This window comes from Tachypleus tridentatus, chromosome 12 (genome assembly GCF_004210375.1).
Source record: "Tachypleus tridentatus isolate NWPU-2018 chromosome 12, ASM421037v1, whole genome shotgun sequence".
In the NCBI taxonomy this organism is placed as follows: domain Eukaryota; kingdom Metazoa; phylum Arthropoda; class Merostomata; order Xiphosura; family Limulidae; genus Tachypleus; species Tachypleus tridentatus.
The window spans coordinates 8,242,765-8,267,219 of NC_134836.1; the positions used below are offsets into that span (position 1 = coordinate 8,242,765).

Below are 24,455 nucleotides of genomic sequence, written 5' to 3' on the forward strand. Positions count from 1 at the left end.
AAAATTTGGCAGAAAATTTAAGTATTAACAGTAAGGATTTCTTTAAATACATTAAAAGAAATAAAACATTAAAATGGGGTAAAACACTTAAGGGATGATAAATAAAAACTAGCATATAACAATTATGAGATGGCTGGGTTGTTGGATTTTGCTTTTTCTACATAAATATTGAATGTAAGTCTAAAGGGGTTATCATTTTATTGTTCAGGTCACTGGTTTGGTCACACTGGGAATACTGTGTTCAGTTTATGGCTCCTTACCTTGAAAAAGACATTGAATTGCATGTAAGGGCTGGAAAAGGTTTACTAGATTGGTACCTAAGATGGAAGGATTGTCATATGAGGAGAATGTGAAATTTCTCATATAGTTTTATTATGAAAAAAGGAGAGTTAGTGGTGGATCTGATTGAGATGTTTAATATTATAAAGGTGTGTTTGTAAGTGTGTTTTCGTATAGCAAAGCCACATCGGGTTATCTGCTGAGTCCACCGAGGGGGATCAAACCCCTGATTTTAGCGTTATAAGCCCGTAGACTTACCGCTGTACCAGTATTATCATCAGTAAGTTGATTATTTTTAACAAACCCTTTTCTCACCAGAGGTTTTCAGCTACCAGTGAGAACATCAGGACTAAAGGACACAAATATAAATTTTAGCAGGGTAGGAGTCATCTTTCTCTAAGGCAGCTTTATTTTTCTAACAGGGTGGTTGCTGTTTTTAATGGGTTGCCCTCAGATGTTATAGAAGCAGTAAATTTAAATGAGTTAAAGAAAGATTGATAAGTGTATAAATGATTGGCTTTAAGATTTTTTAAATTTTAATTTAGTTTAGAGGATGGGACATCTGAGACATACCAATAACTCCCATGTTGTCCGAAAACGTGAGATTATATTATGTTAAAAAAGACTCCTGGCATAGTGAGGCTCAAATCATTTATGGCACCGAGGCATTGCTCTGTTGTTAGTAGTAGTGTTAGAAGAATTTTAGGGCGTGTTCCTATAGATTATCCCCCCAGTGGGTCAGCGGTATGTCTGCGGACTTACAACGCTAAAAACCAGGTTTCGATACACAGATAGCCCATTGTGTAGCTTTGTGCTTAATTCAAAACAACATCCTATAGATTAGATATAAGTAAAAAAAATAAAAATCTTTATCTTTTTGGAATCACTCTTTTGATTTCATTTTGAATACTGTGTATAGTTTTGGTCTTATTTAAGAAAGGATACTGATTCGTTCAATGGGTTCAGAGGAAAGCAACAAGTATGTTTATTTAATTGTGTTAGTTTATGAGAAGAGGTTAAGGTCTTAACTTTTATAAATGTGAGAAATAGTGTTTGAAAAGTTTATTGGATTACTTGAATGTCAGGTTTCTATACTCATTAATAGACCGAAGTGCCTTTGACTTGTTGGTGACACATTTCGACAACAAACAGCACACTGTTCACTTGTTTGAAAATAACACATTAAATTCAAGTCAAACGTATATAGAAATGTTCATTACGCTGTTGGTTATCACAGTTGTGTGAAGAATATATATGTAAAAACGGCTCGTTTGGGTTGAGAAAATATTTTTACGTAGAGGAGCGAACAACGTTTCGACCTTCTTCAGTCATCGTCAGGTTCACAAAGAAAGGAAGAGGTAACTGACCACATGTTTGAAAGGGGTTGTGTACTTGAGTGTCGGAATGTAGAGGGCGTGCTTAGATGTTTGAATATATAATTTATATTATTATATTATTTTTAATATGGGTATAAAGGTGTTCCTTTGTATTGGTTTATTTTGGGCTTGAGTTGTTGTATAAGTAAGGATTCTTTAATTTTGCGTTCCTTTATGTTTGTTTCTTTATTTAGTATTTGAGTGTTTTCTATGGTTAAGTTGTGTTTATTTGACTTGCAGTGTTCGAAAACGTGTGAAGGTGACTTTTTATGTTCTTTGAATCTGGTTTCCATTCTTTTACTTGTTTCTCCAATATAGAAGTCGTGGCAGTTATCACATTGCATTTTATAAACGTATGTATTTTCTCTACAAGTGGGTTTTCTCGACATCACTGAGTTGTTTGAAGAGCTTTAAATAATTACTTCTTTTCATCAGTGTCACACAATTCATTTTAGCTACTTTATAAAACAAATTTACATGATGAATTATTCTTTTCTACTTCTTGATTACAACACAGTCAGTGAAAATTTTACTTCGGTTACCATAGTTATATTCAGAGCTTTAAATAACTATATATATTTTGTCAATGTCCACACGTGTTTGTTTAATGACTTTAGAATGCAACTGATTTGATGAATTATTCTATCCTGTTCCACCAATTAATAAGAATAGAATTTCATGTGGAAACACCGGGCCTGAATGTACTGATTGAGATGGAACAGGGAAATGACTGGTTTCTTGTTTCTGGTCGTTTGGGGAACCACAAACAGGCGGGAGTAAAAACCCCCTGGCAATCGTGTGTCGGACTTAATAGCCTGTTGTGTGGGGCGGTTACACGAAAGTATCTTCAGATAAGCAGTTGGAAAACACTTCAATAACAATATGGCATCACCACACTAAGGATATCAACAACAAGGAAAGCACAAATAAATGTCAATAACTTCCCCGACGGGTTACCCACACCTGTGACCTTGAAGTACGACATCAGACGAGTGAGAAGATTCCAAAGTAGTAACGTGAACTTCGGAATTCATGCTTGACATTGAACAAACAAGCGAAAGATTTCATAGTAAAACACGAGCAAATAAATGCTCTCAAATGGAAGTGAAAATCTCTTGAAAAGAAATATAACGTAAGTTAGATTTAAATCACTCCGTAGCAGAAACAGAAAAAAAAAAAGGATGTCTGAAGTCGAGCATTCTCTCTCGCGCGCGTGTTGTTGGGCTCGGCATGGTCAGGTGGTTAAGGTACTCGACTCGTAATCTGAGGGTCGTGGGTTCGAATCCCCGTCATACCAAACATGCTCGCCTTTTCAGCCGTGGGGGCGTTATAATATTACGGTCAATTCCACTATTCGTTGGTAAAAGAATAGTTCAAGAGTTGGTGTTGGGTGGTGATGACTAGCTGTTTTCCCTCTAGTCTTACGCTGCTAAATTAGGGACGGCTAGAGCAGAAAAAGCCCTCGAGTAGCTTTGCGCGAACTTCAAAACAAACCCTCGTTGTTTTGGTATTTATATATGCCCAGGAGGGTCAGGTGCACTTGACCTCTTCCATCTTCCTTTTCTTTGTTTATCTAAACTGTTTAATGCATTAATAAATATTACATGAGGGCCAGAGTAACCCGCACTTACTCGGACCCCTAGCAGGGCAATGTCCATGTATCATTCATCAATACATTTGGTGCGAATATACTATTTCTCTTTACAGTTCTATAATAACTGACACTTTCATTAGTGTCAGGATTAGCTAATAAACATTTACATAAACTATTCAGTGTTTATTAGTAAGTTCCTCACTAATGTCTAGTTCATTAGTGGCATATTTTTATTATTTTATGTATTTATTTATTTCAATTTAATTTGTTTATTTATTTATTCTTATTGATCTAATGTATAATTTCCCAGGGGAGAGGTGTTTAGGACTATCTTCATCTTATATGAAGCACCTGTTGAGTTCGCATAGTAGTTCATTTTTCCTCCAATTTTTATCGAAATATTTTATTGTACTACGTAGGAATCTATCTGCTCGTATTGGTATGTTTGAATATTTACGCATAAACTTTGACGAGGCTGTTCTAGGTACTTTATATGGCGTCGTGAGTACCATATTTTGTATTGTGTGTAGTTTGGTTTTCAACAGTGGAACTGCATAGTCTATTACAAGTCTCTTGTGTGTTTTGTATATTTTTAGGATACTGTCAGATGTTGTTCCACTGTTTTCGCTAATTAGACTCCTAGCATAGTTTGTTCTTCGCCAGACTTTAGTTTTTATATTATTTAAATGGTTTGTCCATGTGAGTTTTGAATCATAAGTTAGTTCTAGACATTTTGCGAATGTAGCAGTCTGGAGAAGTATTCCATTCATGTAAATCTCTGGTTGTACTTTTCGGTGTTTTGTTAACTTTGTAACCCACTAGTTGGGTTTTAGCTGTATTTATCTTGATTCTATATTTTTGGCAGTATTAACATATTCTGTTTAATTGTGGTTGTATATTTATGGCTGCTATTGCTGGTGTTGGGACACTTTCCAGATGGCTACATCATCGGCGAACTGTGATGTGTATCCATGATAAGGATCTTTAGTGGCGTATTGTTCAAATACATGATAAAGAGGATAGGGCCAACCACCCCTCCTTGAAGGACGCCAGCTTCTGAAGTGAAGAACTCCGAGAATATTCCCTCTACGTTCACTCTACATTTTCTGTACAGCCAGTGAATAATTCCACGAGAAGGTTCCATTTTGTTCATGTGGAACCTGAGACCGTTATACCATACAGTGTCGAATGCCTTCTCGATGTCGAAAAAGCAAGCGACAATGCATTCTCTTTTATTGAAGTTGTCTGTTATTGTTTCGGTTAATCTAACTAAGTTATCTGTTGTTTGTCTAAATTTTCTGAATCCGTTTTTTCCTCAGGTAATTTTGATGTTATCTCCAGGAATGTGGAGAGTCTATTACTGATTATGCGTTCTAGAATTTTGCCTACACAGTTGGTCAGGCTGATTGGTCGATAACTGTTTGGTTTATTGACTGGCTTAACTTCTTTGTGGAACATTAATATATTAGCATGCTACGAAGAAACTGGGATGTAGCCAGATTATAGATTGCTAATAGATGGTCAAACAATTTCGGTGTACCTTTTTGGATGAGGATGGCTTGTATGCCGGTATTTCCTGGTGATTCCTTTTTTTGTGTTTTTACTGCTTTTCTAAGTTCTTTTTTTGTGATTTTTTTGGTTAGCAGAGTTGTTAGTCGTTTGCGGTATTAATGTTATTGTTATTTATGTTAATTGGGAAAAGTGGTTTGTATAGTTCTGTGTTATTTGTTACATGATTGTTTGCTTGGTCGAGCATTGCGAAACGAGAAGTAACAATTTGGTAGTGGCGCATAGAGGAAGTCATAAGCGTCACGTGATAGTGCTATTCTCCTATTGGTGGAGAGAGTACACATGTTGATTTGAATGAGAAACGTGTGTGTGTGTGAAAGGCTTATGGCATGAGTTATAAAAATTATAATATTCGCGTATATAGGACAGCACAAAACGGGAAAAACTAATACTGTGAGAGAAAAGTTCTTTATCTTCACTGAGAATAATTATTATACAGACTATAAGACAACCTCAATATTGTATAGTTTAAAACAACTTGTATATTAAATTATAATCAAGTATCACACATTTTTTAACTTTATAGTTGGTATCCAACACAAACTGAAATTCATTTCCTTATAATTCTGATCAATAAAAATTTGACATTTAAATAAATCTATAGAGATATTTGACAAAGATTTATACACGCATGCTAGCATGATTTTTACAAGGTTTCAACATCCAGAAACGTATCATTAAGCTATTTTCAGATTCTATAATATGAGAAAGAAAATGTCTATCTACACTTCTTAAATTTATGATTATCTTCTGTTGGGCCATCTTTTAACTTCATGGACTTTAATAAGATAATTCCATTTCTGAAATACTATTATAACCTGGAAAACTTATAATGATTTTCAAAAGGTTTCATAATTTCGAAAGATCCGTATCACAGCTGATACGAAAACCTGGTTTGCATATTATATTTTGATTACTTCAAATCTAATTTTTAGCAAAGTAAAACAATTCTGGTCATACTATGTAACAATTCACATAAAATCTACTTTCTAGACTCTGTGCTATTCTTTGGGCCTCAAACGGCCCGGTATGGCCAGGTGGCTAAGGCACTCAACTCGTAATCCGAGGGTCGCAGGTTCGAATCCCGGTTGCACCAAACATGCCCGTCCTTTCAGCCGTTGGTACGTTATTATGTTACGACCAATCCCACTATTCGCTGGTAAAAGGGTAGAAAGAGTAGCCCAAGAGTTGGCGGTGAGTGGTGATGACTAGCTGTCTTCCCTCTAGTCTTACACTGCTAAATTAATGACGACTAGCGCAGATAGCCCTCCAGTAGCTTTGAGCGAAATTCAAAACAAATCAAACCATCCGAGCTTTAGACATAAAATCAGCTTGTACATATTCCTGACAAAAACTTTACTTACAACATCTTACATAAAACCAATGAACATCATCTGGAAACAACTCTTTACAGATTTCTTCCTTGGTTACATCCACCCAGACAGAAACTTTGAGTGTTCCAGAAATAAAAAATAAAACGTAATTATATCAAAGAGATTATTCTACTTACAGCAACAAAAGAATTTAATGAACGATATTTATCAAACTTTTCATAATCAACAGAAACTATAAATCTAAAATAATATCCATTTTTATCAGAGATATGTAAGAACATCTTACGAAACTGTGAGTACTAAATTTGTTGACTTAAAATATGATCCTACTGATAAAAGTGGAGGCTAAATTAAAAATACAACATTCGTTACTATTGAAAAATAATTATATTATCAATGAAATTTGGATTATCAGACCATCAGGAAGTCTTCCAGAAATCTTCTATGGATGGATAAAAATTCATAAAGAAAAATGTCTGTCATAACTATAATATTTAAAATTGGAATATACAATACTTTTGGCTGGATGTTTAGTAAACATTCTAAATACACTGCCCCCCGCTTGTCCAGCGGTAAGTCTCCGGATTTACAACGCTAAAATTAGGGGTTCGATATTACTCGGTGGGCTCAGTAGATAGCCCAATGCTATAAGAAATAATAATAATAATCTAAATACATATTATATATATATATTTACTACAAACGAATATAAATGGCAGTTTTGAGTTTTATCAGGCAATTTAGAAACTGAAGAATTATAGTAACGTTCACTGTGCTAATTTTAATATCGAATCATTCTACACCATTATACCATCAGAAGAGAAGGTATAGTTATGTAGTTTACAACAGTAACTCTAATGCAGTTAATTCTCAAAAAGTTTTTTTTTGTTTGTCAGGTTAATCAACTGATTCTCACTTCCTCCTGAGTGGGAAGTTACGTGATAAGACTCATTGTACTGCTACCTGTTTAAGACTGATTCTATCTCTTGCCAATCTGTTTTTGTTTTCAAGAAAAATCAAGGGTTGTGCACCGTCCAGTATAATTCATACTATTACAAGTTTCACTACCTTTAAAATTCTGATTAACTCTCCAGATTTGTGTAATATCTGAATAGTAAGCATACCACTATGATTGTTCACTTTAGAAAATCAACAGGGTCACAAACTTCAATTTTCAGACAATCTTATAAACTACAATAATAAGTGTTAATAATAACTACAGTTTAAGTGTTTGTTTGGTTGAAATTAAGCACAAAGCTACACAATAGGCTATTTGTGCTCTGGTTTAGTTAGGTTTCTTTTGCATTTTGCGCAAAGCTACACGATTACTATTTGCGCTAGCAGTCCCTAATTTAGCAGTGTAAGACTAGAGGGAAGACTGCTAGTTATCACCACCCGCCGCCAAGAGTGGGAATGATAATAACGTCCCCCATCCTGTAAAGAATTTAGCACCATAAAACTGACACTTGGAGAGACAGCCATAATTATACAGTGGTAAAATGCGATGAAAGAAGATATGAACGACAGTGGAAATAAGTAGACTTATATACACATAGCTGTAATAGTAGCGAAGGTATTAAGGTTTACAGCCACGTTATTTAAACACGTCAACCGAATTTGATAAATGTATCGAAACACATGAACGTCTTGGGCTCAAATATGGCAAACTTCTAAAGTCAAACAACAACAACAACAAGAGAGGAAAGGAGCGGCGACAGAAGAGAGAGTTGGAAAGAAAAGAAAGAACGTACACGAATAAGAGCAGGACATGGAGAGAGAATAAGATACAAGTTGAGAAAGAAGAGAGACTAGAAACACAGAGAATAAACATACAAATTGAAACTTCAAGCTTATCCAACAGAAAGATGAAAAATCTAAGAATGACAATGGATTCAATTGCAATCAACTCAAGCTGCCAAAATTTGGTAAACACAAAAACGACATAAATGTTTTCTTGAACATATATGAAAGTTTCGCCCAAAGTCAGACCTGGGACAAAGACAACTGAGTCGTCTGCCTCAATCCACTTCTTACAGTAAATACAAACATGACATCACAAGATGTCATCTAATACAAGTTAAAAGTGGCCTTGCTGAAATGCTATGAATTTAAAAATAAGGCTTACGTTGGAAGTTTAGAGAAGCCAACATGGCACTGGAGAAACTACATCCCAGTTTGTGACACGTCTACACTGATATTCTATAAGATGGATTAAATTTGTTAAATGTGGAAACACTTTTGAGAGGCTGGAAGACTTTATGTAAATAGTTCATTATCACGTGCTCTTAAAGGAAAGATCATCAAAAAACATGAACGAGATGATTAATCTGGCAGAAGAGAATATGGCAGCCAAAGAAGGGTATATAGCTGACAAGTTTAGAAATAATCGGATAAAGTTGAAACGAGGAAAGACTGACCAGAAACAGGATACAACCAAATGGGACAATAGCTTAACAAATAAATGAGAGACGATATACTATACTTGTTATAAAATAAGGCACATTACAAAGGAGCTCAAGTCTATTACTAAAAAAAAAAAAAGGAAAAATACCAACATAAAATAGTTGGAGCAACTTACTAGAATGGAACTGGAAAGAAAGTTTTATTTTTAGAGGTTTTAATTTGTTTTTTTTAACATACTCTTTTTAGACGCCTCTCAGTGTCACAGTAGTATGCCTGTGGACTTACAACCACAAAATCCGGGACCCGATACCCATAGTGACCAGAGCACAGATAACCCATTGTGTAGCTTTATGGTTAATTATAAACAAATAAACAACTTTTTCAGACCTTCTCATTATAGAAATAACAACAAATAAATTATGTAACAATGCTTGGAAAAGAGAAGTTAAAGCGATATAAACAGCAAGATTGAAAAACATATCGTATTCCCAATGGTCACTGAATACATAAATTAACTCGACTCTCAATCTGCTAGTCGTAGGTTCGAATAGTCTTCACTGAATATGCTCGCTCTTTCAGTCTTGAGCTCCTTATAATGTGACGGTGAATCCCAGTACTTGTTGGTAAAAGAGTATTCCAAAGAATAGGGTGATTGGTTTTGAATAGCTAGTTACCTTCCCTCTGGTTTAACAGTTCTTGAATATGGATGACCAGCTCAGATATCCTTCGAGTAGCTTAATGTGAAATTCAAAACAAACAAACTTTGAATTTGATAGTCCAATTCACTAACTTTGCATTAAATACCTGTATAAAGTGAACATTTCTTAAAACAACGTGACTGAGATTTTCGCTATTGAAATTTGTTACAGTTATACTTGATCTGTTTTTAAAACATAAATCTGCATAACATTTGACGTTGTAAGCCGTCAGATCTACCGCTGAGCCACTGAATTACACTTGAATTAAATATATATCATGTAAATGTAAACGCATTTTACTATTCCCAATCGTTTTAAAAACTTTAAGTGAGAAAGTTTCATATTTTTTCGAAAGGGGTTATTCAGTGTTCCACAACTTTAAATTTAATATATAGTGTGTGTATGTGTGATTTTTCTCATAACTAACTCACATCAGCCTGTCTCTTGTGTTCACTAAGGGGAATCCAGCCCATGATTTTAGCGTTGTAAATCCGAAGACTTATCACTGTTGTTCCTCCGTAGAATAGCGATACAATTATAAGTTTAAATAATGGTTTTAAATCATGCTAAAATGGTATTAGAAAAGGTGAATCTTTTCAAATGGATTGTCATTGAGAAAAAAATGAATAATATATAAACTACCTTCTCAGTCTTGTTCTAAGAGGGAGGGAGGCAAAAAGTTTTAAAAGCTAATTTAAATCTTATTGTTGCATTTATTGTCATTAAAAGTGTTAAAAATAATTTCATTGATTCATTATGTACTATATATGTATGTAATAATTTTCATTTTTTCAGTTCCAAATTAAACTAAAGAAAACTTTATGGTGCAGCATTATGTTAAACTAAGTTCTCTTAGTACTCTACCAACTTTGGTCAGTAGTTCCTTTTGATATTTAAGAATTAACGTGTCTTTTCTTTTGTATTTCATAAAGTTTTCCAAGCAGTCATCAGCCATTCCTGAGGGGCACTTCGATCGGTAATGATGAAGTCGCACTTCGCTTTCATTTAATAGTATGGTCCGTGCAATATGTGGAAACAGTGGGAACAGAGCATAATGGTTGAACACAGAAAGAGTGTTATTAGTGCTTATGAAACTCTTGACAACAAATCCTGGCTTGGTAAAATGTTTGGAACGATAAAGAAACCTCAACATATGCATATATCTTGGCACATCATTATTTGTGTTTGAAGGACCAAAATCGTCGAAAAAATAAACGTTTGGGACTGCAAAAGAGGAATATTTCATCACTGCCTGTGGTTTTTCTTTAAATACTTGACGTAACACTTGAGTCCATGTTTTATGATATACAGAAATGATAGCTTCATCTACGTATAAAAGGATAACAAATTCATGAGTATATATGTGTCTATAAAAACAATCATTGTAAGGAATCAACTCGTGTCTTCGTTTTTGCCATAAGTTCTCGTGAAGGAATTTGGTTCTTTCTAAGGGTGTGTTGGGTAAAGAACCAGGTAAGGCAATTGGAATGATTGTGATCTTTCCAAGTTGTTCATAATAAAGGAGCACTTTGTAAGTATTGGAATGAACGTTGAATATGTAAATGGTTAACTCGTCCACACCAAGTAGAAATTGAAGTTAAAGCCACTCAATAAGGCGAAAAGATATATCATTCTGGAAATCTAAACTTTTCACACAAATAGCAAATTTATGTTTAGCCATATTTCTTGGCGGAACAGCTAACTTGAAGAAGACTGTGGAATTAGAGCAAGGATGAAGTGATAAGGATACACCCTGAGGAATGTTGTTTGATAGGACTGAGTTGTATACACCCTGAGGAATGTTGCTTGATAGAATAGAGTTGTCTTGAGGTACTGGACAGTTAATCATATGTGGTCGATAAAACTCAAAACGGTCAGCTTTGTTCCAAATCTCAAGCCATATCTAACGCATTTCACTTTCAACTACTAGAGGTAATGAGATATTTTCGTACCAAAGCTGGCAATAAAGCGGTTTTTTAAAGTCACTTTGGATCATTCCGATGAGACGTACTTGCTGATTGGTTAACCCGTAGCAATTGTCAAAGAATGCCGAAAGTATAAATACGGATTCACTAACAGGGTTTTTCCACCCATTTGGTGTAGCATTGTTCATAATGTTTAGAACATTTACAGAAATTTTCTCACAACTGTGTGTTTGAAAGTTTGCTGCATGAGCTACAATATACTGTAAGGTCATACGAGATGGAAATGTTTAAAATCTCTTTTTAGTCCAGCGCCCTCTAGAATCCTGTCCGTGCTCAAGAAAACGTATAACAATAAGAAAATTGATAAAAATACCAAAACAATGAAAGGAATTCTTAAACATTGCATCATTTTGATAAACTAAACAATATCATGGTAATAATATCTAAAGTCGTTAGAAACACGACAGTTATTAAACTAATTCAGTCATGCAGTTTTCAATAATAATATTTTTAAACTGGATCTGATTTGGTTCACTTAACATTTATTAACCCTGGTTGACCTACAGTGATGCTGTAACGTCTCTATGTTATGAAGATGCACTGGTGTCTAGGACTTTACTATCATCTGTGTGGCGTATATGCTCAGTCTCGTTTCATATTGTTCCATTAGTTTCAGGTACACACCTTCAGTACGTCTCTATAGGTAACTTCAGTGAGAAATAATCTGTATTGAGCTGATGTATTGCTCTCAGGAAATATATTTTTCATTGGAACTATTAAAAAAATCAGTTACGACGAAAAACTTCAAAGCGTTCTTGAACAGTGCAAATGTTTTTGTATCACTTGTTATTATTCACGTATTCCAAAGCAAGATAAACATCTTTTTTTTTTGTTTCATAGGTTTCCTATTAAATAAAGACAATAAAGCCAGCATTAACAAAATGATATATTCGAAAAGTTATTATATATTTAAGCCCACAGAGTGAAAAACTAAAGCAAACATTGATAATTTTTGTTAAATATTTATTGCATTATTTTAATCATAAAACGTAAACATAAAATTAATATATATATATTCGATAATATATTTAAATATAGAATTTACAAAAACTTAAATTATTTAATATTTGCAAAAGAATATTTAATAAAGAAATTAAACTTTATTCTAAACGTGATTCACTGAAACATAGGTAAAGTTCCCATTATTAACGAAAGGAGCAGTGAAAGTGTTGATGTTCATAATAACAAAAACTATATATCTTACCATAAAATAGGCTTTATTTGTAAACCTGTAAAATTTATATTTAGATATGGCAATATATTTTCTGCTCTAGAATTTTGTTCATAACAAATCACGTGGCATGGTCAAGTGGTTAGAGAGCTCGACTATTAATCTGAAGATCGTGGGTTCGAATTATCATTCTATCAAACATTCTCACCTTTCAGTCGTGGAGGCGTTATAGGTAATGGTCACTTCCACTATTTGTTGGTAAAAGAGCAATCCAAGAGTTAGCGTTGAGTGATAATGAGTAGTTCTAATCTTACACCACTAAATTTGGGACGGCTAGCGAAGATAGCCCTCGAGTAGCTTTGCGCGAAATTCAAAAACAAACTTGTCTACCTGTCTCACTAACAAATAACGTTTTACCTTTGTTATATGGGTGTTCCAAGAGTTCTGTGATATTTTGTTATGCTTCGTATAACATATAACAAATAAACTAATCACGTATTCAATGAAAGTTGATTTACTCCAAAGGAGTAAATACTTTGTTTGTTTGTTTTAGAATTAAGCAAAAAGCTACATAGTGGGCTATCTGTGCTTTGCCCACCAAGGTATTGAAATCCGGTTTTTTAGCGGTGTGAGTCCGCAGACGTAACGCTGTGCCACTGGGGGGGAGAGTGCTTTTATTGAATCGGAAGTATCTACTGACATACCAGAACAAATGCATTTATTAAACATTATCTACACCCTTCTCCACCACATACCAGAACAAATGTATTTATTAAACATCACCTGCACCCTTCTCCGCCACATACCAGAACAAATGTATTTATTAAACATCACCTGCACCCTTCTCCGCCACATACCAGAACAAATGCATTTATTAAACATTATCCACACCCTTCTCCACCACATACCAGAACAAATGTATTTAGTAACCATCACCTGCACCCTTCTCCGCCACATACCAGAACAAATGTATTTATTAAACATCACCTGCACCCTTCTCTGCCATCGAAGTTTACTGTTCATGAAGTACAAATGTAAATTCAGAAGATAATTAAGGACCTTAAGAACTTATAAAATAAACATATACAACAAAACAGAATCTCTGAAAGTCATTTCTTAACTGCAAATTGTTTTGCTGTAGTAAGAAAAGATATGACAGAAATAAACCTAATCTTCATTTCTATGTGAGTAAACATCAAAGTTAAACAGTTAAGGACAAGTTCAAGGGTGGTTACATCCAATAAACAGGTAAAGCTGATGTATATGTGTATATGAACCTTGTTTTACAGGTTTCCCAGATGCTGCGTCATGAAGAAGCCAGGAAAGCGTCCTCTCAAATTACCTAACAATAATCCATACAAGTAAAAGGTTAAATTTTGTATATTACAAGGAAACAGATTTAATGATGTTTTTAGTGGCTTTGAAATACATGTATGTATGTATATATATATATATATATATAACTTTCTCCATTATCACACAAGTAAGGAAATAATAAAAAAAAATCATTGTAATCGTTTTTAATCCATTTAAAACAAAACTTCAATTAGAACGTTCTTAAAGAATGTGTTTCCTGCATGGGAAAGCTGTGAAAGATTTTTATTATTAATGGCGTTACAAATTATTTTTGAAATATTCGTTCTTGAAAGGGGTAGTTGCAATAAACGAATCTAGGTGGTGTATATGAAATGGATTGAAACCATTTTCAAAATCTTTAATTCTTGTTAACACTTAATTTGTCGTATGCCAGCCATCCTTAGCTCATACCAGATAGCAGCAGTTTAACGTTGTTTTAAATGTGTTACTTATGTTTAAAAAACATATCACTATATTTCTTTAGCATCACGAAGATATGAAATAGAATATGTTTATATTCTTACACATAATTCGTGTTTTTTCCTTGTGTAACGTTGTATCATATATATGTTGTAATCTATGCGTCCCATAATAATTTAACTTTAAGCAAAATGTATTGAAATTATTGCATTTGTACTTCAGTTGTTTCTTTTTAATCAAAATAGTTTACCATTAACAGGGTTTCTTCCACACATTTAGTTTAAAACAGCTTCAAAAACCAACCTTAAAAGACAGGTTAAGAATCACTTACCTGCGTAGTTTATTTTCTGGTCTGTAGCTTTTAAACTGTATAAAGTTAATGATTCTCACACATTTATTTGGAATTTTTTTTCTGACCACATGCATGTAAAGTTTCGTAACGCATCACATTCCAAATCTGATTCTGTTAAAATGAACCACAAAATATATTATGCATCTCTTTTCAATAAACAAACATGAGCTACGTTATTGCAAGATCCAAAAGTACGAGTAATGGTAGAGGATTTGTTTGTTTGTTTGGGAATTTCGCACAAAGCTACTCGAGGGCTATCTGTGCTAGCCGTCCCTAATTTAGCAGTGTAAGACTAGAGGGAAGGCAGTTAGTCATCACCACCCACCGCCAACTCTTGGGCTACTCTTTTACCAACGAATAGTGGGATTGACCGTCACATTATACACCCCCACGGCTGGGAGGGCGAGCATGTTTAGCACGACGCGGGCACGAACCCGCGACCCTCGGATTACGAGTCGCACGCCTTACGCGCTAGGCCATGCCGGGCCAATGGTAGAGGAAACACTGCGGGTGGTTACCATCCTACACTCTCGAGCACTGCTCACAGATCACGTGATTTCTACTTGGCACGCAAGACGTACGCTTGTTAAGTAAAAGTTTAATTATATAAACAGGAGCAGGTAAGTTTAAGTTGACTTTTACAGTGAATGTGACGGTTAACACATTTCTAGTACAGACACGTGTGTCTAAAAAATACACAGTCTTCTGGTGCTTCAATAAACAAATAAACTTATACTCTGTATGAAATCATTCTTACGATTTTGTTTTTGCTAAAACTCTGTGACTAGTTAATAGCGTGTTCAGTCTGTGATTTCAAGGATTCATGACTCACGACCTGTTGCCAAAAACAAACCGCGTTCCAGACTACAGGTGTGCTATAATATTAACTGTCAAATTCGTTTATGGAGTCAGATTGTTTGTTTGTTTTTTGAATTCCGCGCAAAGCTACTCAAGGGCTATCTGCGTTAGCTGTCCCTAATTTAGCAATGTAAGACTAGAGGGAAGGCAGCTAGTCATCACCACCCACCGCCAACTCTTGGGCTACTCTTTTACCAGCGAATAGTGGGATTGACCCTGACATAATAACGCCCCCACGGCTGAAAAGGCGAGCATATTTGGTGCGACCGGGATTCGAACCCCTCAACCTTCGAATTACGAGTCGAACGCCTTAACCCACCTGGCCATGCCGGGCCTGGAGTTAGACGAGAACATTCCATTGAGTGGTTAGTTATCTCTTCTCTAAGTTATCAGTTTAAAATTAGTGACAGCTATGTGAAAACAGTTCTATGTAAAGATGTGCACAAAACTTCGGAAATCATGAACTGAAAGGTACAACATTTTATACTTCGCCTAATTTATTATTTCTAAATTAAAATACACATCTATCTGTAACGCTGTTAGAAGTTAATTACAAACATATTAAGTGTAAATGTACGCAAAAATATATTGTTGTCATTAATATTCATTGCTGGTATCAAACTCTGGATAAGGCAGTCAGAATAATAAAACAGTTATAACTAATTACAGTAGTTGTTATAAAACAAATATTTTTGTTTTACATTTCTTTTATCTTTCTTTACTGTTACTACTTCAAAACAATGTTTGTTATTTCATTGGACATTTTTTTTCTCTGCGTAAGTCTTAATTAATGATTTGAGACAACTGCTTGTATTTGCTTAGCGTCTTCTGTCCCTTTATTGTTCTCAATTGTACAAAAAATATCATTTATTTTGCTTTCGCACCCTGTTCCCTGTGTTTGTGAACTAAAAAGTAACTCCAAATATTTTACGTGTCTTTGGTCTCTGTTGTTTCTAGGACAAAAACCTTCATGCATTTCAAGTAATTTTAAGGTAATTCTTTCGTGTTTTCTGTTTGTTTATATATTTTATCAAATATTCAGTATTTTGTTATACTTCTCTGTATTTCTATTCACTCAGTAGATTAACTTGCTGCCTCTTTACCGTTGACTTTCTCAGACTTTTGGCCCGGCATGGCCAAGTGTGTTAAGGCGTTCGACTCGTAATCCGAGGGTCGCGGGTTTGAATCCACCAAACATGCTTGCCCTTTCAGCAGTGGGGGCGTTATAATCTGACGGTCAATCCCACTATTCGTTGGTAAAAGAGTAGCCCAAGAGTTGGCGGTGGTTGGTGATGACTAGATGCCTTTTCTCTAGTCTTACACTGCTAAATTAGGGATGGCTAGCGCAGATAGCCCTCGAGTAGCTTTGCTCGAAATTCAAAAACAAACAAAAAACAAATTCTCAGATTTTCAAAAATAGCAGTTGTTTCGTTTATCAGTTCAACTGTGACACTACTGCACGATTTTTTCGTTTTTTCCTCTCTGTTTCTGCTTTTAGTATAAACCAACTCTCTTTATTACATGTTTCTAGAATCTCCGTTTTTAGATTTAACGCTCCTCCAGTTGTTTTCTTTGCCATTTTCGCGAGTTTACCAGGAGACGTTGACAGAAGCAGCTAGTATTTTGTGTTGCTTTTCTGTGTCTGCATGAACTCAAAGAATAAAACTATAGCCGTGTTGAAGTTTCTTTTGTGATACTTTACCATTTCTCGAGTTATAAAACTTTAGGTATTTCAATCGACTTTCCTTTCCCTCTAAAGTATCAGATTTAAATTTCTTATAGGTATTACATTCGCGTTTTCACTAAATGTATTATATGTAATATACAAAAACATTGCTTATTTTAATTTTATTCTTTCCATCTTTATTCGCTTAAGAGAAACTAAAATAAACCTTTTGTGTTATCCCTATTGGTTTTGGTTTAACACAAATCGAAATATTTTGATTTCATTCTTTTTGTGTGTTTGTTGTTGTTGTTTTTTTTAATTTCGCGAAAATCTATATGAAGGCTGTCTGCGCTAGTTTTCCATAACTTAACAATGTAAGACTAAGGGAAAAGCACCTGGTCACCACCACTCAACACCAACTCTTGGGCTACTCTTTCACAAACGAATAGTGGGATTGACTGTAACATTATAACACCCACAGGGCTGAAAGGGAAAATATGTTTTGTGTGACGGGGATTCGAACTCGCAACCTTCAGTGTGTGAGTCGAGAGCTCTAACCACCTGGCCATGCAGGACCTCTCTTTGTCTTTCTTCGTTAAGAATAACACTTGAGTGAGAAAAGTTTACGTAAACTGTTTAAAGGAGAAGTACCTCCATTCGGAGGTTATGATTTCATTTTTATAGGTCACTGGTTAGGCCACATTTGGAGCATTGTATTCGCCCTTTGGCTCCTTTCCTTAAGAAGGACATTGAATTGTTGGAAAGCGTTTGAAGAAGAGCTACTAGAAGACAATAGTTTCAGAGATCTAAACCACTCATCGTATAACATACCCTGCATTCCATGCGATGAGTAATCAAGATCCTTGAAACTTTTATTTTGAAAACAAGAATGATAAACGTAACCTGACTGAGGTGTTTGTGTTTTTAAGAAGATCGAAAGTGTTGATATATCTTTTTTGTTCATATTCTGTGGCTACAATGGCAGGAGTATGGAACACACCCATAAACTGTGGTATGGTATGAGTCATCTTTAGCTGAGGTACTTTTACATTCTTACAGGGTGAAAGCGTGGTGTGGTAATTATATGAATAATAATAATGAAGGGATTTGAGTATTGTTGTTTTTTTACTTCATAGCTTTCATTTATTTTAGAGAATGAGACAGTAACCAATAGGGCTCTTGATGTCCCTAAATATTATATTACGATATCTTAACGTTTCTTTCCTGGCGCTCAGCAGGGCCATGTGGTTAGGACAAGGGTTGAAGGTTCAAATTCTCGTCGCACCAAACATGTTGATACAGAAAAGTTATTGCGGAATATTGTGTTTTTTTGTTTTTTAAGTTTGGTTTGAATTTCGTGCAAAGCTACACGAGGGCTATCTGTGTTAGCAGTCCCTCATTGAACAGCGTAAGACTAGTCATCACCAACTACCGTCAACTCTTGGGTTACTCTTCTACTAATGAATAGTGGGATTGACCGTAAAATAATTACGAGTCGAGAGCCCAAGCCATCTGCCCATGCCGGGCCATTTATGTATTGAAAATACGATATTTTAACTGACCCGGTATGGCCAGGCGTTTAAGGCGCTCGACTCGTTATCCTAGGGTAGAGGGTTCGAATTCCCGCCACACCAAATATGTTCATCCTTTCACCTGTGGCGGTCAATCCCACTATTCGTTGGTAAAAGTGTAACCCAAGATTTGGCGGTGGGTGGTGATTACTAGCTGTCTTTCCTCTAGTCTTACACTACTAAGTTATGGACGGATATCACAGATAGCCCTCTTGTAGCTTTGAGCAAAATTTAAAACAAAAACAAATACACTTTGTCACCTCTTTATTATTTCTTGTATTACACAACTTTAGAGTCTTTTTTATATTACGTAATTTTTCAATCTGTTTCCAAGCAATGAAAACAGCAGTTACAACTCTGCAAACTAAAGAATAACACCAGTGCACATATGTTGTGTTTCTGTCTGCTTTTTCTCTGCCGCTAGTATAAAAAAGAACTTTATATATTTCATAGGGCGTCTATCTCTGAGTGCTCTCTTCTTTATCTATTTCCTTCACCTTTTATATTATTTGTCTTTTTTAATTGATTGTTGTTTGTTTATTTGCTTTTAAACTTTGCGCAAAGCTACACGAGGGTTATCTACGCTAGCCGCCCTAATGTAGCAGCGTAAGACTAGAGGGAAGATAGTTAGTCATCACTGCCCACCGCCAACTTTTGGGCTACTCTTTTACCAACGAATAGTGGGACTGACCATAACATTATAACGCTCCCACGGCTGAAAGGACGAGCATGTTTGATGTGACGGGGATTCTATCTTATCACACACGGTGTGCGAGTCAAGCGTTCTTACCACTTAACCAGAACAGTAAAAAGACAGAAAAAAATAACACATGTAGTCATGTTCTTTTGGACTGCAGACATCGAGAAGTAAATCAGAATAACTGCTATTTTTCTCTCCTTACAAATGAAATAGAAAAGACAAACAAGAGGGGATCTGTAATTGCCGCGGCATTTGAAATTATTTTAGGCAAGATTAGAATAAATTAATTTATGAGACTTCTTGGCAAGAGGAAGTTTACCAATCGAAAACACTAAGTCCAAAACACTAACTAGATCTATAATCGGTCAAGAGATGACAAAACAATGATCTAAAGGTTCGTATTTGAAACAAAAAATCAAGAAAAACCCACAAAAAACCGTTCCACGAGCTGCTAAGCCTCGGCAAACGCAAACACAAACAAACTCAGAGACGTTCTATGAACTGTTCATCTGTAGCTAAAAAGGTAAAAACGTATTTATAAAATATATATGTAAAAACGACTCGTTCGGATTGAGAAGATATTTTACGTAGATACTTCTCTACAAGTGGGTTTTCCCGTATTTATAAGTCTTAAAAGTGATAGTGAAATAAAATAACTATAGTTGTTTTCTAATAAAAACAGAAGAAACGTGAAAAAGAAGGAAAACATATTGAATATAAAAAGTTTAGTCTCATGTGAACGTAATTAATTGATTAGTGAATGCTATTAATCTCAGAACTATTAGAGTGCAAAGGTGATGTTAATAAGCTACGTTTTTTGGATAATATAACAAATAATTGGTTAATTAAAGAAACCAAGTAGAGCATAGAGCTACCATATACTTCATGGTCGTGGAGTGATTTCAGTAGAAAAGTTGTTTTCTATAACGTGGTTGTTATATATATAATGAATGGCAACTGTAAACTGTTATTAATATTTACAGCATGTTCTATTTTCCAAGACAATAACTCACTATTAATTGATGTTCATTAATAAGTTTATTCATATTATACTGTCCTATTTTGTTTAAACGGCCCCGCATGGCCAGGTGGGTTAAGGCGTTTGACTCGTAATCTAAGGGTCGCAGATTCATATCCCCGTCGCACCAAACAGACTCGCCATTTCAGCCGTGGGTGCGTTATAAGTTACGGTCAATTCCACTATTCATTGAAAAAAGAGTAGCCCAAGAGTTTGGAATGGGTGGTAAAGACTATCTGCCCTCCCTCTAGTCTTACACTGCTAAATTAGGGACGGCTAGCGTAGGTAGCCTTTGAGTAGCTTTGCGCGAAATTAAAAAAACAAACAAAATTTTGTTTAAAATCACTTTCACACTATTACGTGTTATAATTTATCTCGGAAGAGCCCCCCTCCCACAATAAATTAAACATGGAGAAACCTACAATTAATTATGTTACGTTTTACAATCTGGAGTAGCCTAAAACTTGATTAAATTGTAATTTGGATTGAGTTTGTTTGTTTGTTTTGGAATTTCACACAAAGCTACTCGAGGGCTATCTGTGCTAGCCGTCCCTAATTTAGCAGTGTAAGACTAGAGGGAAGGCAGCTAGTCATCACCACCCACCGCCAACTCTTGGGCTACTCTTTTACCAACGAATAGTGGGATTGACCGTCACATTATACAACCCCACGGCTGGGAGGGCGAACATGTTTAGCGCGACCCTCGGATTACGAGTCGCACGCCTTACGCGCGTGTATTTTGCCACCCACTTATCTCAGAAAATTACATGTTGCCCCCTCTCTTTAGTGGTAGGTATTAACCATGTTCCTGACACACTCAACTCGTGTGAGGAATCCTCTACTATTTCTTCCTTGGTAAATTGTTTGTTACAGTTAAAACCTCAAAGCACCTATTTCCATTTCCTTTTTGGTATTCTTCAGTGCTTATCTGTTCTTTCATCCAGGAGTTCTGTATTTCATTTTCTTTCATGTAAATTGGCACAATGCCAACAGTATCGGTGACTACCAAGTAAATTCTGGTTTTGTGGGAGCTTGATTGTGAGAATTTGTTCCTCTTTAGTGATTTTTTTGCTACAGATGAGTGGATTATTTGAATTCTGTCAGAAAGACTTTTAATACAATCTCTTTCTCCACTTTCTTTGTCACAGAACCCATTTCCTTCTCTCAGCCACAGGATCCCATCTTTGACATGCCATTGAACCTGTGGCTCATCTCAGTTTTAATTCTAGGCTGTTTGTTGTCTGTCCCTAAGAAAACTGAAGAAGGCAACCTGTTATGTATTTGTTCCACCTCACTGAATTTCTCATTCTCCCTTGTTTCATCATGGAATTGTTTATCACCCTCAGGTGGGTTTTCACTCAAGGTATGTGGATGATCAAGATGGATGTCATGAATGCTTTCTTACATATTCCAATAGCTCTGAAGTCATCACCACATCTTTGGTTTTGTCCAACAAGGGATAAGTTATCAGTTTTAAAAACTCCTGTTGAGGCTTAGTTTGGGCCCTATTTTTTTTATTTTATTTGAGTATTTTGAGCTTTTTTTCATCATTGCCAAACTCATTGGATGCATTTTCATTATGATATGGATGACTTGTTACTGTTATCTTATTGTGAACTGGAGTCTACCTTTCATACATTTCAACTGCTCCAGGAAGTAACTCAAGTGGGCTGGTTAATCATATTGGAGCTCCTGATTTGCTATCGCTTTTGGGGCTGTGTTTTTCTACAATACCATTTATTCAGGATCATATGTGAGCTCATCAGTGGGCTTTTTACAATTAGTGGACTCTTGCATAGGATCCTCTTCAGGGTCTTCAGTGATTGGTCAGGATCCACACTTAGACAGGTGTTCCACTTTCTTGTCCTCATATAGATTATCATCTCATGTCTAGAGATGGAGGGCATGTGTTGATCAATAGGAGGCTTTGGAGTGTTGGTTTACAGCTGAGGAGTGTTATTATATCAAAACTGGAGCATTTAGCTGTATGTCAGGCTTTGTATCATTTGGCCAGACATTGTCTGGTCATGATTCATTCTGACAATTCCACAGTGGGTACTTGTCTCAGTTACCAAAGTGGCATTCATTCTGGATCCATATGTTTTCATATGTTGCATCTTTTTTTCTGGACTGATATGCAAGATATCCATATCATTGTATGTTATATTCCAGGTGTTTCAATATTGTGACAGATCATCTTTCCCATTCAGACAAGGTCTGTCAAATGAAATGATCTTTCAATCATCTTGTTTTTCATGGTTTTGATTTCAGTATGGCACTTCTCACATCAATGCCTTTACAACATCCTTCAACTATAAGCCACTTCCATTTTGGTCTATGGTTACTCACCCTGGCAATCAATACATTCAGTCAGAATTGGGTTAACAAATATCTGTATATTGATTTTCCCATTCACCTTCTTTATTGAATTATATAATTTCATCCATACCACTCCATGTCAAGTTATTCTGATTACTACTTACTGACTGACTCATCTGTGTTTTTTTAATTATCCAACTGCCTCTCGTTCCTTTCTTTGGTAACATTGATCATATCACTCTTCTTTTCCTCTGTCTTCATGCTTGTTTTTTGTTTGGTCCTTGATAAGTGAATCAGATTTGTTGTGATGTGTAGTTTCATTTCTGGAGTGTTCCACTTGCCTTTCATCCATGGAAGTGTATCAGCATAAATGGAATGTTTTCTACTATTCATCTCTGGAATGGAGGTTTTCACCTGATTTGCCCTCTTTTCCTGGTATTGTTGTATTTCTTACTAGGCATTTTAATCCAGTATTTTCTGTTTCTTTGATTTCTAGTTATCAGGTGGCTTTGTACCACACATTCCATTTTTTTTTCCCAATAACTCCGTATTGATAAATGTCTTCCAGAATCATTGTCCTCAGTGGCAGGCTACTCTTCTGGACTGAAATGTTTATGTGGTCCTCCGTTGCCTTACTCTGTTTTCAATTAAACCACTTTCCACCTGTTCCTTATTTTACCTTTCCCTTAAGATTTATTTCCTTCTTCTCTTAGCCTGAGGACTTTGGTCTGATTTATGTGCCAGCATTCTTCATGTACTCTTTATCATCGTACATATTTCTACTTCATCTGAATCATTCTTTCCTTCCCAAAACTACAGTGGCTAGTGAGGATAACTTATTGATCTACCTTCCTTCCATTAGTCATCTTTATCATATGTCTGATCCATAAAGATGTTTTACCTTTCCTCTCATATTTCATCTTTGTCATCCCATGGAAGAACTTTTCAACTGCACATATTGACTATGTCTAACATATTTGTCTCTTGCTGTTTGCATAGTATCACCATTTCATCCTCTTTGGGCTATTTTCTTTGATGTGTAGCCACACATCAAATTTCCATGTGACTTTGGCTCTGTAAGTTATTTTTTATTATTCTTTAATTTTTCAGGAGCCTTATTTACCTTTTGATGGTAATTACTTGTTATTAATGTTGTTACACCTTCTGAACTTGAAATGTAGACAGTATGCTCCTCACCCAATATCTGCATGAATGTCAATTCCCAGTAACATGAATTTTGGATGTAGTTGGCTTACTGAGTGTGATATTGTGCCTTAGTCACTCCACTAGAAGCAGTTCCATTGTTTTTTCACACACCACTTGGACACTGTTTTCCATCCACATGTACCACAGTTTTCTTCAATGGACAAAATTTACTTGTGGTACAGTCTATCACATCAGTTCTTTGCATTCTATTCTCTTGTTTCCAGATGTTTTCTTTCTATGCTTTCAAAGGATGCTTCTCTTATTCCATTGCTCTGATATTTTTGATTATGGAATATGGATTCTAGGTATTTATATGAACACAGGTATAATGTTATAATTTTCTGATACTAAAATTGGATTTTTAATAGGAACTTGCATCGTTTCACACATCTTACTTTTCTTTTTTTTGTTGATGCAGAATCTTCCAATTTCTGGCAAAACTAGTAGGGTTAGTCTGGTACAATTAAATAGAGGAAATAACATGGGTAACCCTGAATGGCAGTCTTACTAGTTGATGGTTGTCCTGATAAATTGCATGAGACACACATTGGAATAAGTCATTTCTAATGGAGGGGAGGCA

At 35.4% G+C, this 24,455-nt stretch overlaps 1 long non-coding RNA gene across 1 annotated transcript in view; it reads left to right on the forward strand.

The window, feature by feature from the left end:
• Window positions 1-24,455, forward strand: part of LOC143234864 (uncharacterized) — a 208,583-nt gene that overhangs the window by 84,765 nt on the left and 99,363 nt on the right. The gene's annotated exons all lie outside the window — the stretch shown is intronic.